Consider the following 13,968-nt stretch of genomic DNA (forward strand, 5'->3'; position numbering starts at 1 on the left):
TTTTTATTGAAAATCCAGTATTTTAGTGGGTACACAACAAAGGGATTTGTTGCAGAGATAAGATGTAGCAATCAGGAGACTGCTGCGACAAACCTGAGCTGTCAAGAGAGCTCCAGGACCATTCATCCTATAACAGCTAGCCTGACGGTATGTAGGAAATAGAGAAGACTAACAATTGAACAAAAGATATTGAGGTTCCATGACATTGCAGAGTATCACATGCAAGTTGTGGTCAAAGGGTTAAAAAAAAGGGAGTGGAGGGAAGGAGGGGAAAAGGAAAAAAAAAAAAAAAACAATTGTGTTCAGAGTTGTATCAGGTTTGGCAAGGCAACAGCTGTGCTCTACCCTCCATTACACAGTTTCCTGCCGATGCAACTTCCAGAATCTAACCAGTTGCCTTTTTTGGCTATAATCAGGCAGGACACAGAGGCAGTATGCTTCAGCTAAATTCAGTTTCATCATTTCCTCAGGAATCCTAAGTAACCAGCCATCTGAATTGTCCTACATTGCACTGAAACATATTCCCGACTTCCTTACTGTTACAGTACATGCATGCAATATTCAATATACCTTGGAGATTTATTCTGGGGTAAAGAGTAATTATTTTTGGATAAGAAACACATAAGACCACAAGAAATCTTTCAAGGGGTATCCCCAGCCAGTTCTAGTTCTTATGAAGAGAACTAAGGAAAGAAAACAGAGAGAAGTTCATCAAATTCCCCACAAGAGGAAACCCCTGATTTATCTTGCATACAGCAAAACTGCATTCTTCAGCCAGTAAGGCATCATTCTATAGCATCTATCCCTTTTTATTGTCAGGACTGAAAACCACAACTTTCACAGTAAGAAGAGAAATATCCTAACATGGATATTCTAAAACCTCACCAAACACTTAAGTTTCTTATGCCAGTAAGTACTTATACCAAGTAGTGAGGAGATTCAAGACGGTTTGTACCTCAAACTTTAAACGGACTTGAAAATTATCCTATTGCATGGCAGCAGCAAACAGTCTTACTATCACCATCTCAAACTAGTTTTCCTATGCTCCAGAACAGAAGCATCAGGTACTAGAACTAAAAAAATGGAGGATCATGCTAAGATAACATGGTATTAGTGCTATTCTCAAGGCTGACTTCTAACCCACAGTGCCTCTAAACTAGCAATACCACAAAACCAACCATTAATTTGCCTTCTCCACAAGAACAGTACCAGAGAAATCAGATTCAGCAAGTTCCATCTTATGGGGTCTGAAACTTATATTCCTAGCTTACGCTGATTTTTCACTGGGCATTTCTAAAAACCCCTTATGTGGTCAAGGAAGTAAGCACAATAAGCTCTTGCAACCTTACAGCAACTCGCAACAAATGCAAGTTATTACCATTTTAGGAGCAAATTAGGAAGCAATTTGTTTGAATTTTGGGTGTAGATAATTATGTGGGGCAAGGACATTTACGTTTACATGGCTATCACGCAACTGTCAGATGAGAATACCATTAACAGTATTCTTTTTGATGCAACACCAGTCTATAGGTAAGAAGACCAAAGAATACAGAAGGAAGGCAGACATACCATCCTTGGTTTGAGTTTAAATGCCTCCTTCCTAGTATTGTTTCCAAAAATGAAATACTACAGTCATTTCCCTGTTAACCCAGTCTGTTCCTTTATTGTGGTTCATAGCAGTCTGAAGAACAGGCTAGTCAAACATTGCTTGCTGCCCATTATTTCAGGTGCCAAAAGACATTCTTTTGCCCTTTAATTAACTACATAATTGTTACAAAGATGCCATTCAGTTACAGATGAAGGCAAAGAGATCTCTACAGTCGTGAATAACATAGGACCAAGACATTAACAACATGTAGTCCAACCTTAAAAAAAAATTTCAAGAACCCTTTGCATACACATTTCCCTGCAGATTCTTTTGAGATTAACAAATTAAGCACTGGCTTTAAATTAAGATGCCATGCATTCCCTTTGAACTAGGCAGAATTACCCAAAACTCTAATTTGAATACAGTCATATGGACAAAAGTTTGTCTTAGCCTCCTACAATTTCATAGCTTTAAGGCTTGAATTGTGAGACACTTCACACACTCCTTTCCCTACTTAAAGCATCAAGTGCTTCCCAAAAACTTGGAAACAAAACATCTTGTCTGGCTTGGAAGTGTCTAAAAGATGCTTTTGTTACAAGGTTCCTTTCTTTCAATTACAGTGTTTTGCAACTGCTAAAAGCACAGAATATTATCTGTTTGCAATTTTCCAGAACTATTTGTATTTCCCCCCACCCCTCAATGTTTACTCTGTCAGCAGCCACAGAATTGCTTCTGGGAATGAGCTACTGCTCAATAAAATGAGCTTGGGCTATGTTAAAACTATTGAGGTAATCCTGAAGTAGAAATAAAATTAATATAGTCAGAAGAACATTAATGGCAACAAGTAAAGCATCACGCTTGCCAACAAGTATTAGAGTAGCACCTAGGCAAGGAAAGTACTTCTAGTTTTGAGTTATCAAAACTGCCATTAAAGTAGGGATCCTTGCACTGTTCATTTTAGGCTTCAGCACCATTATTAGCAAAAAATGCATTACTACACTGGAACAGAGCACTTTAATCACAAACCATTTCCCTACTTTAATTAATTATGAGGAATTTGTGAAATACTGGGCTATAGAGAACATAAAATAGCCAGCTACATGTACTGTATACTTGCTGATTCAGATTACCATTTCAGAAATTTGCTATGACTGAGCCTGCATGAAAAGGGACATATGTGGGTAATTACCAGTTTTCTTCTGCTTCATATCCACCAGCAAGGCACTGCTATAAAAAGTTTCTGTGATTTCACATGAAATGATCCCCCCACATGGTTTGTCTAGTGGCCTTTATACTACCAGTACAAGAAGAACTACCCTAAAGATCAGGGTGACAAAAAGCATGAACATAAATAGCAGACACATTTAGACTAAAACAAATTAATTTCCCTTTCTTTACACAGTTCACATTTTAAAAGTATTTCAAGAACACAATTATCATGTCATTTTCCAAACTGGCTTACCTTTAGCAGGTTGTGAGAGAATGGCATGAAAAACATAAGGTCCTTTCACGGAGCAAAAGTAATGTATAGCATTTCTACAGGCAAGACAAGACTTCTACTCTAGAAGATTACACTACTACTGGTCACTTACAGGCCCTTTTCACTTACAACTAAATTGTCCTCAGTAAAGAAACTTGATTGTTAATACACAGGTTGTAAAAAATAATCTGACTTTGAGAGAAGCTAATAGCTCAAACTAAGTTTGGTCAGTAACATTCATTTAACGGCAATCCTTGTTAAGCATACAAACTGAACAGCTAATACTTGCATTATTTTTGCAAACTCCACTATTTCACTTTCCCCAGCCAGCTGAATACAGTTTATTAAATCAACAGAAACAGCTGCATTAAGCGTAGCTAGAAAGCACAGTAAAGCAGACTTTAGTGACCAGATTGCCTACAGTCTGGCAACACAGACTGACACCATTAAAAACCAAAAACTAACCCACTAAAACCCCCTCCCTATAATTCCCTTGCAGTCACTAAAAAACTGTTCAGATCTCATCTGTTTAGTACATACTAGGCTGACAGTTCAAGCTCCATATGCCAGGATGTTCATGGGAAAAAAACTTCAAAGTTTGTTAGCACAAACTGCTCCAATTTGTAAGTAACACCTATATAAAAACTAAAGTCTGAGTCACTAAGGGTAAGAAATGCATTGCAGTAGGGAAGAGGAGAGGAAGGGAATGGGAAGAGCTGGCAGGAGGCTTAACTGACATACTGGTTCTATCTGCTCATTTCTCAAGTTCAGTATATTGTGACACATCAGTGCTTGATGCTTCAGACTCAAGAATCATGAATTTCAGTTATCCCACTAGAGAATACAACATCATGCAAGTACACGAGTTTGCAATTAATACTCCCTCCCAGATAGCCCCTCAAGCTGAAGGCATTCAGCTACACTTACCCTTTTTGCTCAGAATGCTGTGCTGCCACAGACTCATTTCTTCTAGTTCAGCTTTATTTGGGATTCATAATGATTGCTATTAGGCTTACTATAGTTCACTGCTTTCCTCTCTAGTCAGTCTGACGCACACAATGCATTGTTGAAAGATTTATTTCACAACTGGAATGCAGATTGCTGGCAATTATTGTAGCATATTCAGTTTGACTGTAGTGCTGCCCAGACTTGCCAGCTACCATGTTTATTACTGTAAGTTAAACTCAAGGTAGAACACTAAAGCACCTTCTCTGCATGCACAGGGCTCCAAGAATCAAGGGAGAATTTAATTATCTAATGTATAAATGATACCTGTATTACACAAAAGTGATCTACTGACCAGACTACAAGGCAGAGAATTGTATTCTGTATCTATCAGGTGGCCTAAAGGTACCTGGCATGCATCCTCAGAACAATGAACATGGAAGAAATGTCTCTCAGTTTCTACGCGTCCAGCTCTCTTCATCAGCTGTCAAGCACCCCTTCCTGGTATGTATGAAGCAGCACTTGCATATTCTACTGTAACAGCTGACACAGAAGGTTTGCTCTGTAAAGCTGGGATTTTCCATGGAAAATTAGAAAGGCCACAAAGCCACATACAAGAAAGACACTGTCCTTATATGCCACTTACTAGTCACCTTTTCTCTCCATTGGGTTCAAATGAATGGCAAGATTAGGAGAACAGAAGCTACAAAAGCACAGCACATGTAGACTTAAATTAACACCAACCTGAAGAGGCTAGTTTTGGGTACCAGAGAGTGAAAACAGGATAGTGCAGGCTTCACCACAGGCTATAGAAGCACAGAAATTATTTTGGGCAACCACACTGCATACTGTAAAGAAATTAACCAGGTTATGGGCAAATATGGCCAGGCATAGCTTCCCTAAGTTAATGCTAGGGAAAGTATGCTTGCCCCTACTTTAATTGCATCTTCTCAGTTCATTAAGACACAAAGGCACATTACCACGTACATGGCATCAATAAAATTAATCAGTCTATAAAGCCTGTGCACATTGTTTAAACACACCGAACACTGGTTTAGGGATGGGGAGACTAGCCTTCTGTTCATTTCAAGTCCAGTCTTTAGCATGACAAAGCTAGGCTGGCTGTCACCCAACCCCATTCACTTTGAATAAATATTCAAAGTTTACAATCCTGCATAATACACTTTCTGCAACTGTTGTTTCTCATTAGTGTGCATACAGTACATGCCTTCTCAGCAGAGGAGAGAATTCCTCTTCCAGAGACAGCGTGCCCACAAGGAAAACATTCCAGGGGAGAACACATTCTTCGTGACCACTCAGCAAAGTAATCCCACTTAAGGAGACAGCTGCAGTTCAAAAAAACTGCAGCCCATCCCTGCTGTTCAAGCTGTTTTGCTGGAAGACTTGTTTTCAGTAGGCATAATGAACTGCAAAAGTTCTGATCCAGTATGCAAAATTCCCTACAGTCATTGCATGAGAGAGAGAAGAGCAGCTTGGAAAGTTTCAGCCTGTCCTTATTATTTCAGGGCTATTTTTCATCCCTTTCCTAATATTCTGATTTAAGGCTAGAAAGATATCTGTCAAGAACTCTCTGGGGCACTGAAGTGTAAGGTAGCTCTCCCAATACACAGTTCTGTATCCATTAGCACTCCCTATCATCTCTGTCAACTCCAGGTTTTATTTCATCACAAAAGGGAATAAGGAATAAAACAATTACACCTAAATAGAGAAGAAAAGTACAGTTCTGGTTCACTCTTTTAGAGACAAGTATTTAGCATGTATGTGGCTAAGATAAATTCACCTTACAGGAGCAATTATTCTTGCTTACGTTAACTGAGAAATTGCTTTGATCTCAACATCAATAATACTAATTTTCTTCCAGCTCATATTGGAAAGAATGAGGAATCAGTGCAAATATGTATGGCAAACCCTTTTAAAAAAGGTTATTTTTCATTGCAGCAAGGAACCAAGCTTCCCCAGACATTTACAGCTCAACCTACTGTTCCAAACTATGACTGTGTACTAACAGCTTTCTGCTATATCTCATATTTTTATTCTTGTTTCAAATAGTTCTACTCCACCATCAACAGCAGCTATGGGGATGGTAGGCAAAAACCCTGGCAGAGAAGTCTACCACCTTTACAGGGTCCAAGTTTGATTCTCAACTCTTCTAGGTATACATACAGATTCATTAAGAGGACCTACCTCTGTTCATGAAGGTGATCTTAGAGGTGGAGACAGGAGGAGAGTGACTCTTTTTGGACATGGAACAACAGCAACTCCTACACTGAAGGAAAAGCTACATAGCCTTAAGCTCCAGGATGTATAAGGAGGCCAGGTTGAAAACAACTTCACAGAGCATAAATATCAAGTTCAGGATGGCTTGAAAAACTCTGAAACATTCCGACTGCAACATTCCTATTGCATCCAAGGTCTTGCACAGCTTACTTAGTTCCTTACTTAGCTATCAATTACAACCAATGTTCTAGAGAAAGTGCCTGGTGCATCAGAGCATACAGGGAACACTTACATGGTCTCTACATCTCAGCCTCATGCTTTCTGGTTAGCTTGTTTCTTTCCTGACCTGTGCTTTCTCCCCAAAATGTCAAATGTATCAGTCTTTGAAAAAGAACAGCAACAGGCATCTCATTTTAGAATTCACCCAACCATGCCCTCCTGTCTGGATTTCCTGATTTTTGTACTAAAGGAAAAGAAAGGACTCATCTTTCAACCTGAAACAAGTAAAAGCAAGGGCACTTGAAGTAGGAGCCTAGTCTGAACTGTTAATCATAGCTATATGGCACATCAAATTTTCTCTATTCTGGCATTACAGGAAAATCCTTTTCTGGAAAAAAAGAAAAATTATCCCCTTCCGACAAGAGAGTGACATACTATGACATTCCACAGTCCCAATAAGAGAAGGCAATTTGGAAGTTTCCAACAGACTTTCTTTCTGGCATAAAAGGATAAAAAAATAACATGAGGAAACACTGACCACAGAGTAGCAGAACTATTGCACGTGTTTCCACCATAGTTAACAACATTCTCAACATTCTCCACAACCATATATGCTACAGTGCTGTGGTGGTGAGGCCCTGGCACAGGTTGCCCAGAGAAGTTGTGTCTGCCCCCTGCCTGGAAGGGTTCAAGACCAAGTTGGACAGGGCTTTGAGCAACCTGGTCTAGTGGAAGGTGTCCCTGCCCATGGCAGGAGGTTAGAACTTGAAGGTTCCAACACAAACCGATCTGTAATTCTATGATACTATTCTCCTTATCTACATGAGCAAGAGCTAAGCCATTACTGCAGTTGCACTTTTTCCCAACAGAATTGGTATAATACAGCATGGTAGTATTTATCACTGAAATCTACATTAAGTTTTTAGAGCATTAAAGAACTAAAATCTACCTATATAGTTCTGCCCATTAGAAAAACTCTTAAAATCTGCCATGCAAAAAGATTAACTCCCACTATGTGGAGGAAGAACATGAACTGACCCTGCACGTGTCTGCATAGCACTGGCATATACAACATGCAGATAATTTTTAGTAGTTAGTTTGTCTAATAAACTGTCAATTCCTTCTTTAAAGAAAAATTATGACTAATATCTTCCTCTACAGTCGTGTATTCTTATTTTACATCTCCCATCATATCCTGTATTAAACTGCAAGCTCAAGTTCATCCACACAAAACTTTGACTTGGGAAAGGCCATTAAAACAACTCATAATAATTTACTGCATAACAAAAGGTCAAAGACTTTATTTAGTATCTGTATAGACATTCATACTGCAGTACAACACACATGATAAAAGCTAAGTGAACTGATTTAAGTCACAAATCTTAAACCACAATTTAGAGTTTTTGTGCCTGTGGAGAAACCTTATTTTTTACTTATGCTCCTCTAAGAAAGAAAATACCCTTTGTCAGTAAGCAGACATGTCCATTTGAAACAAGACAGTTTCAAGTATCCAATTACTTAATTATTGTAAATAGTCTACCACATACTTGTATCCATACTCCCATATCCATTTCTTTAAACAATTCTGTAAAGTTTGAATACATTTTACTTGATGTGAAAAAGAGCTAAAACCATCTCTATCTCTGAACAGCAGAAACAAAGACATCTGAACAACACCTATGAAGAATAAAACATATTAAGTGGTATTCTGATTAAAAAAAATAAAATTCCATTAATACAAAATAATTATTTCTTGAACTATTTCAGATGCATTTAAAAGTAACTAAAATTGTTGTTCTAGATACTTCCTTGCAATCAGCAATTTGAATTAATATGAATTAAATTGCCTGTTTCTGGATACCTTAATCTCAAATCCGCCTCTTCAGATCTGTTGCATTAAGTACAAAACAGAGCTATCCACCTCCCCAATCATCAAAAAAGAAAAAAAAAGGAAGAAAAAAGAACAAAGAATAATGTCAATACTTTCCTCTACATTTTAAACTATGACATGGCTAAAACAGAAGCCAGGGAGCATTTTTCTTCACCTACATTAAAAAAAAATGTCAAAAGTCAATTAATTTCATCAACCAACTAGTTACAAGTGCTTAGTCAGGAACTTTCTCTTCCAGTTCATCGGTTCAACTTCAGATTGACATTCAATATTTGTTGCCAAGTTCTTACATTTAAGAATCTTACATTTGTTAAAATATGCCTAAATCCTAAAATAATCTACCATTTTTTAAAAAACTATCAATGAAAATTAATTTGTATTCATTTATTTCATCAATTCTGAGCACAGCAAGACTGGGAATCTCTTGCAGTAATGGTAAGCAGATCTACAATGTTCCTGCCAAAAAGAGCTTACTGACTAAAAATTTACCTACAAACTGATACAACAGCTGTTTTAAGTCAGTCACATTTAGAGAAAAAAAGACAGAAGTAACTGCAATTAATTTTTTACTGAAATTTTGCTGTAGGTTTCCATTTTTTGTTCCCTGAACACTTAAATCAACTCTATGTCAGTAAAACTAGCTGGATTGTTAGCCACAACCAACTTCAACCAAATTGAAATCTATCGCACCTACAAGGTTGATTAAAAGAACCTAAATTCAAGTGAACCAGTGAAGTCTTGACCTTAAAAGAAACACTCAGATGAATGTACTCTCATCACTACAAACAATAAAAAGGTAAGTACACTATTACAAGAGCATGCTTTAAACCTCAGATTTTAAACAGGAAAAAAAAAATAAAATCTGACTGCACAGGACTGTCAAAGTCAAGCTGTAAAATTTCTCTAAACCTCTTTTCTTACAAGTCTAAGCGCCTACTTTGCTTTCATTCAAATCAGAACTCTGGTTCTGCACTGAGGTATATATCACAACGGATCTCCTGCCAAGACTCATTAAAATGGTAGTTCTTGATGAATAGAAGTATTCATCAGTTAAGGAGATATATATTAATTACTATCTCAAGTTTACTGAAATCACTCATCCATGTGTTTTTTATTTACTACACTCAGCAGAGTCAGCATACATGCATTAGGAGAAATTTAAATTTCTAGTCATGAAGACAAGTAGAGTCCAAACTCTGTGTACAAAACATAAAGGCATAAATTTCATAGAAGTCATGAAGTCAAACCATAGTATGCTGAGTTATATTTCATTATACTTCTCTGTATTCAACAGCAAGACATTTGTAATACTTCTATCACAAATAACTTGCAGTAGACAAGTATGCTAGATCATTTTTACAGTTTCCACTTTGCTATGTTTAAAAAGGACATGACTTAGCAGTACTAGCTCCAGAAGTACTGTACAATTAAATCAATCACAGTTCCATCCCTGGAAAATTATAGACACTACAATTTCTTTAGACTTTTTAAGATGCTCAGAAAGGCAACATATTGTGCTGAATGGCCAAAGGGCTATTAACTGAAAATAAGGACTAGTCCATTATGCTGAACATGACTGGGTTGGAATGGGGTCAGAAGATGTTAAGTCACTACAGCAGCCTAGGATTGCAAGAAGAATCAGTGTTGAGATTATTACTTCAAGTACTCAGAACAAGTTCTCACAGCAGCTGAAGAAAAAAGTGAAGCGGATAAACCATAATTAAGATGAACTTGTAAACTGATGCATTTAATTTAGTTGGACAACACCCATTTGCATTAGCTTCCAGGGCAGAAGTTGCATTTGTGCTTTTGTCTCATCACACTCTATTTAAATCAGGTTGCTAGTTTCCATTTCTTCCTACACTAGGAAACTCAATTAGAACCACAATATGCTTACACTTAAAAGAAATTTAAGGTACAAGGTCACCAAGCCACCACTAAGCTAGAGCAATAGCCAGCAAAAACAATGCTGCTGTAGGCAAACCTTTGCTATTATATCTTTGTTCCAACCCACAGAAGACAAAGTCAGGCACAAAATTTCTCCACTTAACATGCAGACAGCTGTGCCTCAATTATAAATGAAGAAAACAGACTAATAAGATATTTATATGATAAATCAAAGACAAAAATGGATGTTAGAGGGCACCAAGTACATTATTGAGTCAAACAAACAATAATGTATTAAATTAAACACTCAGGATTAAAGTTTGGGACACCTTTTAGTAGGTGTGCACACTAACTCTGAGCCTCTAAAATGCTCTTTAGTCATCAGTTAGCTTCAGCACATTACCCAATAACCTGAAGTTACCACACAAGAAAACAGATGTACTACACACGGGTGGGGGATAAGACAAGCTTAACTTTTGACTTCCCCTTTCTCTAAAGCTTGCATTAACTAGATGGGTTCCTGTATCTCCAGGGGGTCCAGTTATCATCTCACCCTACTACAGTCACACAAATTCATAAGTGACATAAATCTGGACAAGACATGTGCCTACGGATGGGGGTAGACGCAGAAGATGCAGCAGAATGAGACCAGAAATCACAATACCCTGGAGATTAACAGAACAAAACCTGATTTTTTGGATACACAGACTATTGTAATCTCCCAGTACAACCAAAGTATATTTTCACGTAGTTAGTAGCTATGCTGATATACATACACTCCCTCATACCTGCATGTGAATAGTCTGACAGAGGGCTAGCCTGTGAATTATTAGTTATTATAAACATTTAGTGCATTATTTTTAAAGACCTACCAAGATAACAGTGGTTCACATTTTCAAGATAGTTTGTTGCAGTGGTAAATGTAGTCTCCACACTTGTAGTAGAAACATTTGCAGTGTCAAGTACTGTTGCAAAGAGACTTAAGCACCTGCGGCATCTGACTTCACTGAAGTTTTCAGCTCAAAGATGAGTATTAGAGCTACCACCCACCACACAGTTTGAACACTCTCCAACATTTTTCATAACGCCAAAATAATGTGCTGGACAACGCAGGTTATTTCAGCCTCCTAAGGGAGAAATTCTTCTTCCTACAACTTCACTGGACAAGTAATTTATTATTATTATTATTATTATTACTACTCATTCACTACTGATTCACTTAAAATAATATGGTGCATCTCACAACCTATTTGTCTTCTTAAAACATTTTGAAGCATATCAAAATCCAAGTAGAGGAAATAATGAAAAAAGCTTATTTGTTTTCTCTTCACCTGAAGATATCACCTTGGCAACATGAAAGAAAAAATATCATCCCAGAACCATGGTAGAAATATTGTAACAATCTATGCAAACAAAGTCAAATAAAAGTTTCTACAACCATTCTTCTGGGACAGACAGAACCTAATTAGTCTTCCTGTTTACACAGAAATAGCCAAATGTTACCCAGCAGAGTAAACTTTGAAGTCAAAGTTTCTTCTCCAGAGAACTCTGAAAATCAGATCTTGGCTCTATAAGTCAAGCATCCAAGAGATTATACCATTATTACAAAAAGAGCTGGTGAATTACAACTCACCAGCTTGGCGCTGGTCATACTCACTTTGAGGTTCTGGATCAGTAAATATGAGAAGTTCAGACCCCTGTTTCTATTCACTACTAGTGATTCTGCAGCTACCTTAGTGAAAATTTTGCCCATCTACCTCCAGAAAGTTATAGTGTGTGCACTGTCTAAGTGCAACAAACAAAGCTATCAAGAAGGAGAACATGTCAATTTAAACATTTCCACCTGACATGGAGCGTCACAGAACTGCTGCATGATCTCACTCTAGTTATTTTTACAAGGTCAGATCAGCAGTACAATCTTGTGTTTATACGGTTTTGGCAATTGTGATTAACCACTTCAAAACTCTTTTGTGCTAAAGGTAACTCCACTTAGGTTTATCAATTCCTTCCCCCTCACTACAACTTTCTAGTTAATAAGTGCTTATCTCATTTAAACTTCGGGAGAGAGCACTACAGTTGCAGACAGTGCATATATGAGTCAATACATATCTGCACCACGATTTACCATTTTTACTGGAATGCCATGGATAAGTGAACTTAGTCACACTGTTACCTAGTGACTAATTTCAAAAGCATCTTTACACAAGCAGTAACTGATTAGAGTGCTGTTACTCTGGAGTTAAAACTTTACCATATCTAGCCTTATGGACAGGAGATGTATACCAGAGTTAAGGATGTGTAATTTAATCTTTCAAGCCATGGTTCAACAGCCTCCATGCAAATTAATTTATATTTCTTTATAAGGTAGGGCAGAAGCACAGAAATCATAGTCTGAGGGCCAAAGTCCAATTACTACAGTAGCTCAAGTTTGAAACATAAATTTCTTATGCATTACCTAAGAAATTACTCTGTTTAGGACAGACCTGCTCACTTAGAAAAAAGTTTAGCTTCTTAATCTGCTGGGAAAGAGTGCTGCTCAGGACACCATGACAGACACAGGATATGGAAGAACAGCCTATGGGAGAAAAAAGATTAAGAGCACAAAGTGTTTCAAGAGGAAAAAAAAAAAAGGAGGAAGAAAAGGAACCGTAAGGAGAAGGAAAAAAAAAAAAGTAATTAAATGGCCACTGCATGAAGAGCTTCCCAACCAATGCAGTTTACTTCTGAAAAATTCCAGTTTATTACCAGAAGCATCCTACTGTTTTAAAAATCATCTCACCCTGTGTTAGGCAAAATTAGAAGCAATCCTTATTAAGCCCACTGGGTACACACCACCCTCGCAGGCTATGAAACTTGTTGCTTTCCACACCCACTGGAGACAGGTTGGTACCGATATCACTAAAGGCCGGATAACTTTTCCTACTTGGTTGGAGTTGATGCCTGAAACACAAGCTATCTGCAAGAGTTTTTAGTGCAAGCTTCATCTTGCCCCGTCGCTCCCTCCTCCCTCTCTTCTGGCTTCAGTGCACAAACCAAACCGAACGAGGAAGTGGAGATCCGAGGGCGGAAGCCAAGCCCATTGCAATGTCTGCAGGAGGATTGTCAGCCTGTGACTCAGGCTGCAGCCCTGACAGCTGCCAAACGGTCCTAATTTTCCCCTGCCCGTTACTTCTAAAGGACGGACACTTAAACGCGAGGGGGGAAAGGGGGGAGACGCACCAGAGGGAGGTGAGAGAGCACGGTCCAGGGAGAAAGAGCGCGAATAACGCAACCCCACCTCCGAGAAGCCCAGTTAGCAGGGCGTGGAGGGAAGGGAGAGGGAACTCCCTGGGCAATAATGTAACCGTGCGGCGGCACACACGCCCCCGAAAGAGAGGTGGCGCGGCGGGGAGCACCCTAGACACGGCAGATCAGCTGCCCGCCACCCGGCTCCGCAGGGCAAGCAGGAGAACGCAGTACCCTCTCTCCCGGCCCGACAAAGAGGCGCGAAACCCGCGCGGGAGCGAAGCGCGGTGCTAGGGGGTGCAAACCGGAGCCACCCGCGCCCACCGCCCCCACGGCCAGCTTCACCTGAGCCCAGAGACAGCGGAGAAAGGGCTGCGCTCCTCGCGGCGAGAGAGTGGCGTCCGCACGCTGCCAGCTCCTCCCGCAGGCACCACCACCACTGCTAATTACTGCTACTGCCGCCGCCTCCCGCTCACCGGCACCTGTCTCTTATAC

General features: G+C 39.0%; 1 protein-coding gene across 2 annotated transcripts in view; it reads right to left on the bottom strand.

Moving 5' to 3' along the window:
- Positions 1 to 13,913, bottom strand: part of MYH9 (myosin heavy chain 9) — a 75,574-nt gene extending 61,661 nt beyond the window's left edge. For both annotated transcript variants that reach the window (XM_026863210.1, XM_026863203.1), the window contains exon 1: positions 13,819 to 13,913. The gene's annotated coding sequence lies outside the window, so the exon portion shown is untranslated. The remainder of the gene's footprint in view (positions 1 to 13,818) is intronic.
- Positions 13,914 to 13,968: the final 55 nt, after the last annotated feature.

The sequence above is a fragment of the Athene cunicularia genome (genome assembly GCF_003259725.1).
Source record: "Athene cunicularia isolate RWA chromosome 1 unlocalized genomic scaffold, athCun1 chr1_part2, whole genome shotgun sequence".
In the NCBI taxonomy this organism is placed as follows: domain Eukaryota; kingdom Metazoa; phylum Chordata; class Aves; order Strigiformes; family Strigidae; genus Athene; species Athene cunicularia.